Below are 6,000 nucleotides of genomic sequence, written 5' to 3' on the forward strand. Positions count from 1 at the left end.
TAGAGCCCTTTGCCACTCCCAGTATTATCTTCAGAATGACCTACCTACTCGCAAACTGAAATACAGAAATGGCGGCTTTGTGGTCAATACCAACTGCAATCAACTCCATTTTCCACTCCTAACAGCGTGCCCACATGAAGCTTATTATCTTTGATTTACTATACTCCTATACTTTTTTTCCCCCTCTATCATGCCTGAACCCCAAAACAGGTTTAGACCTCAGCTCTAGGATGCACCACTAATCAATTATTCAATACTCCCAACAAATGGGGAAACAGAAACAAACGAAGAGAGAAAGTTAAAAATATATACATATATCTGAACTACAACATAGCAAGAATCTGACATCTACCGAAGGTCAAAAGAACTGCATTTACAGCACTGTTTACATAGCTATCCCAACTCTCGATGACCCTGGACCTTTAAGATTAACACAACAGTTAGCTTATTACGATATACCCGATTCATTTAAGCATGTAGCACACAGGACTAAAAGCATACATTTTAACAGTAAAAAATGCTGAGTATTCACAATGAACCCTACAGCACCTTCAACCCGGCTACTTAAAGCTCACTAGAGGCAGCGATGAAAAAAAAAACACAAAACCCCAAAACCCCAAGGAGAGGATCTCTGCCCCTTTCCTAAGCGTGCAATTCCACTACCGAACGCAAGCGACTGACCGCCCATCTACCCTCTTCCAACGAATTAGTTGCATCGCTTGTAAATTCCTCCGGCGGCACGACAGGGAACGGGAGCACATCGCAGAGGCGCTCCCCACGGCAGGCCAGCCACCGCAGGGAAGCGGCTCCTTCAACCCAGGCCCGTGCCCGCCGCCGAGACACCCCCGCCCCGCTTCACCCTCACCTGCCCGCCACCTCGCAGCCTTCGGTTTTTCGCCAGGGCCGCACCCGAAATAACTCAACACCCACCCAGCGCGGAGGGAGGCCTTCACCCGCCTCCGGCCGCCCCAGGGGCAGGGAGGATTGGGGGGGGGGGGGTAGGTGGGGGTTAAGAGCGGCGGCGGGGCCCCCGGTGGGGCGGCGGGCGGGCCGGGGCCCTGCGGAGCGCGGCGGGCCGGCGGCGGCGCGGCCCCTCCCTCCGCTCCCTCCCTCGGCTCTATAGAGGGGCCCCCACGTGATGCAGGCGGACGTTTCAATACTGCTGCACAGACACACACACAAAAAAAATATTTCTGGAAACTTCCACTCCTAATAATTTACAGATTATGTCCCTCGCTTTGCCCGTGCCCGATCCCAACCCTACCACCCACCCCCGGCCCGCTCGGCCCCCTCGTAACGAGGGGCAAGGCCCCCTCCCCGCGGCGGCTCCCCGGCGCCCCCCCCCCCCCTCTACCCCCACCCCCCGCCCCGGGCCGCCTTTCCCCGCAGCATCCGCGCTCCGCTCGGCCGGGGATGCTCGTACCCCAAGCCCCATTTTAAACACACACACCCCCACCCGCCCCTGGGGGGGGTTCCTCCTCGGAGCCCACTACGCCGCTCCTGCCACAATCAAGCCTTGCCGGGCACACGGAAGGCCGTACGTACCCCTCCCGCCCCCCCCCCCCACGTTACTCATGGCGGCACCCACCCCCTCCCGACCCCCCCCCTCCCCTTTCCGCACTTACTTACCTAGGTGTTTCTTACAGCCTCTTCCTTCAAAAAGTAGGGGTGGGTGAGCCAAGTTTCTAACCACACGCCAAAAAAAAATTGAAAATAAACACCACCAAAAATAAGCCTCCCCCCGCACCCCCCAAAAAAAAAAAAAAAAAAAAAAGAAAAAAACAAACCCGAAGGGGGGGTTAAGCCGAGCGCACCCCCTCCCTGCCGGGCGTGCGTTCCCAGCGCCACTCCTCTCCTCCCCACGCTAGCCCCTGGCAAGCGGGCCCCGGCCTGACTGCACTAGCCGCCCAGCAGAAGCCTGCGGCCCCCGGGCGGGCGCTGCCCTCGGCGCGGGGCTCCGCACCTTCCCCTCAGCCCAGCAGCAAGGCCGCCCGCCGCCGGGCGCGCAGCGGACGGGCCGCGCTTCCCTCCTCTCGCTCGGGGCGGTCGGTGCGGGGCTCCGGCCTCCCAAGGCGGAGGGAGGGGAGAGCGGGGGGACGGGGCTTCTACCTTCCTCGTGGCCCCGGCTGCGGCTCGGCGGAGCCCTAGCTCTCTCTCTCCCGCCTGGCTGGCTGCCCAGGCCCGGGGCCGTACGGCTGGGTCTAGTGGCTACTCCCGTTGCTGCCGCCCTCCCCTCGGCCCGGCCGGCGCCTCAGTTCACCCCCGTTCCCATCCCACCCACCCCCCGGGCCCGCGCTAAACTTTGCCCCCCTCAGCCGCGCCGGCCGCTCCCCCTGCGGGTTCCCCTACGAAGCAGGTCACACGCACGGCGGCGGAGGCGGCGGTGGTAGCAGGGACTGAGCGCGGCGCGTCTCCCCCTCCTAATGCCACAGACTCGGAACCGGCTCAAACCGGTTCAGACTGGGAGATTCCATCTCGGTTTAGTTTTCAGCCCATGGCGCCGCGGAGCGTTTGGAAACCTCGGGCCTCCGCCCAGCCGCCGCTCCCATTGGTCCCGGGCCCCGCCGCCGCGCAAGCGGCCTCTCCGCTCATTGGCCGGAGGGCCTGTCGATCTGCTGCGCGCCTCAGAGGGGCGGAGGGAGCGAGAGACGGCGGGGGGGGAGCGGTGGAGGGGATCCGCCCCCTCTCCAGCAGCGCTTTGGGCGCGGGGGGGGGGGGAGTGCGGGGGGATGGCTGCTGGCTGATAGGCCGAGTGGAGCTGTCACTCAAAGGCGAACCCGCCTTGCGTTCACAAAGCGCGGGCGCAGGTGCTGCTGCGCTGTGGTTGGTTGGCGGCTTGGTGTGACGCGCGTGCCTGAGCGCGGCTTTTGGGGCCGCTGAGGGGAAGGGCGCGCGAGGGGCGGCGGCGACCGTTGGGAGCCGTGGGCTCATGCCTGAGCGGGGAGCAAGATGAGGGGCTGGTCCGTGAGGAGAAAGGGCTTTCGTCCCCTTTAGGAGGGCTCAAGGTGCCTTTCGGGCAGCGTCCCGTTACCGCTGAGGCGCTGTTTCCGAGGGAGTGTAGCGATGAGATTGGGAGGGGCCTGTCTGAGGGGGTACCGGCGTCGTGGGGCTGTGTGGCAATGGCGGTGGGGGGTTTTACTTCATAGGTCCGCTTCTCCGGAGCGGAGGCGGTCAGTGAGGTGGATGCTGAGCACAGGGATGAGGCACTGCTTTGGTGTCCCGAGGCTGATGGGAAGCTAAGTGCTCAGCTGTAAAAAGCGGGTAGGAGGGGCAACAGTGGAGGAGCGGGTGCTGGCTTACGCCTTAGCTATGCAGTTCTTTTCCCTCCACCAAGGCCTGTGCAGGTTGGAAGGGTGGTGTGTGTTTCCCATCCTCTATGGTTCATGGGGTATCCAGCTCGCTGCTGCAGCTGTGTTCCTCAGTCTCTCACAGCTGCTTTCCAAAGTGTGGTTCAGGCAAGGTTGGTTTGCCTGCAAGTAAGAGAAATTCTGAACTGTGTGAGGAATGCTTTTCTACCAGATGGGAACAGGGGTGATCTCAGGGCAGGGACTGGCTGCTTGGTGGTGGCGCAAATACAACAGGTTATGGTTGTGTCTCCTATTGCTACCTGAAGGAGCAGAAGAATGTGCTTACCAACTTTCATATGGAAAAACTCATGCAGTCAAGGTACTTGGTACCTGTGTATGCATTTCTTCAAAGCTGTATCTCTTTATTTGAGAAAATAATAGCTATAGATAACTTACACAAGTAATTAATTTCTATGAGGACGATAATATTCCAAAGTATTCAGATGTCCTTCTAGGAACAAGGTTTGCAATTTTCATCACCTAGTCTAAAGCAAAACTTTCCCTTTGATTGTGATTTTGGGACAGCAATACACTGTCAGTGAAAGTTTTTATAAAAGTGACAGTTTTGATTTGTAGAATGCCATGTCCTCTTGGTGGTATCCAAAGGAAACTTGCTCTGTAGCATTGTGAGATGGTGTTCGCCTGTGCTATGGCCAGGAATATAGGAGGGAAGCTTATGCTTAAGCTCTTTTGCACAGTTGTAAAGAAAAAAATAGTGCTCTTGTGTATATGTTCAGCTTGAGACTTCACAAAGAAGTCAATCCTTTCAGAAATGCTGACTTTTGCTCATAAGACCAGAGTCTTTTTATGTTGTTGTAATCTTTGTCCTGAATGAAAAAAACTAAGCCTGCAGTTGTCTTTGAGAAACTGGGTAAAATGTTTGCTTTTGCAGGATTTTAGGGAGTGCATGTAGTTTTTTGGTTTGTTTCTTGGTTTGTTTGTTTGGTTTTTTTCCCTGAAATGGAAGAACAGCAAAGATCTGGAAGTTCCAGTACTGGTCTTCTGGAAAAGGTTTAAATTGTCCTTAGCAGTCCCACAGACCACTCCAGAGTATTTAGTGGGATATATAGAGTTTAATTTTTGATGCTGGTAGTGTTCGCCGAGCTACTTTCTTACACTGTAAACTATAGCAACCTGTAAAGCAAAATGGTACTCACAGAAGTTAATAGACTAGTTTAACAAAACCAAGCCCTTTGATTAATGACTGTTATTTGAAATAGAAATTACAAAAATTAATTGGAAAATGGAGAGACGTAGTAAGATCTATGCTCTTATATCACCATGTACAATTTCTTTATCAATTATTGTTTCAAGTGGTTTGCCCTGGTAGTTATCTGAGCTCCTGGCGTATGAAATATAAGCCTCTCAATTACTGTTTGTTTTTCATCTAGAGGCTTTAAGAAGCTTTTTGTTGAACTGGCTAGGATAAGTTATCTATGGGTTTACTAAAAATCTCTAGCAGAACTGAATGTAGTGAGTATAGAAAGTAATGGACAGGGTAAGACACCTGCAAGACAGACACCATTTGGGAGGGGGGAAAAATAATCTGGAAAATGGCTTTGGGATCATGCTATAAGCTATGAATGCAAACATAAAGTATTCAATAGCATTAGAATGATTAGTTGTTCAAGCTGCCTAGATATCCCTTATTTTCTTTTTCTACTATTTTATTATCCTGTAAGGTTTTTTTGTCGGCAAAAGCATTTCAGTATTTATTTTCTTAAGCTGAGGGATAACTACAGCTCCAGCTTAATAAAGCTTTTTCTCAAGTTTTTCTACATGAATGTTGAAGTTTTATCAAAGAACATTGGTAACTTTATTGGAACAATTTGTGCTCTACAACTCATGTAATTTTGATTGCATTATAGATGATAGCTATGTATCTAATGTTTTGAGTGCTTGCTGGCAATATCCTAAAGCTTACCCTTAAATAAAGCTTCGTGCTTCTTTAAAAATCAGTTAGCTCCTGCAAAAGAATTTAAGATGTTGGTAGGTTCAAGTGAGCGCTAACCCATTCAACCAAGAGTCCATCAACAGGTTTCCATATATTCATGCTAGGAGCTTACTCCGTTATGTTAATTGAGCTAAGCTACTAGCTCCACAATACTACGTGAAATTATGTAATTGCAAAGTATATGCAGTAGTTCAGAATTGAACTGAGGAATGATACCCTCTTAGGAGGTTATTGGTTCCCCAGTGCAGTTGTTTCTTTAGTTGAGGCTGCTTTTGAGATCACAGTCCAAAAAGGGAGGACATTTTGCGTAATCAATACTAGATATCAAGCAACGATGTTATGTGTTTCCTGTCTGAACAGACACTTCCTTATTGGTAGAGAATCACTAAAGAGAAAGTCTGTCAAAACTAAATAAATCAAAGTTTAGCTGAAAAACAGCAGGCTCCTTTTATACAGGAAAATTAGTTTCTGTCTAGTTGCCTTCCCTAATACTAATACTGTAGGACATGTGGCATGATCATGCAGAAAATATCAACTGATATAAAGATCACTGCAAAATTATCATTTGTGTGAAGTTTGTATCCTACTGGAAAGGAACTGGACAGTCAGAGACTCTGCTGTTGCCACAAAGTCACAAAAAAGAAACTTAGTTGTGTATTTTTGAAGTCTTTCTGTAAGCTTTCTACCTTAACAGATAGT

At 51.5% G+C, this 6,000-nt stretch overlaps 1 protein-coding gene across 2 annotated transcripts in view; it reads right to left on the bottom strand.

Annotated features, from left to right (window-relative positions):
• Window positions 1-2,462, bottom strand: part of XPO1 (exportin 1) — a 40,702-nt gene extending 38,240 nt beyond the window's left edge. Inside the window, exons 1-2 of one of the 2 annotated variants that reach the window (XM_074151085.1) lie at window positions 2,368-2,462; window positions 1,630-1,685 (exon numbers count right to left, since the gene is read on the bottom strand). The gene's annotated coding sequence lies outside the window, so the exon portion shown is untranslated. The remainder of the gene's footprint in view (window positions 1-1,629; window positions 1,686-2,367) is intronic. The other variant, XM_074151086.1, reaches the window with a different exon arrangement.
• Window positions 2,463-6,000: the final 3,538 nt, after the last annotated feature.

This window comes from Numenius arquata, chromosome 7 (assembly GCF_964106895.1).
Source record: "Numenius arquata chromosome 7, bNumArq3.hap1.1, whole genome shotgun sequence".
Classification (NCBI taxonomy): domain Eukaryota; kingdom Metazoa; phylum Chordata; class Aves; order Charadriiformes; family Scolopacidae; genus Numenius; species Numenius arquata.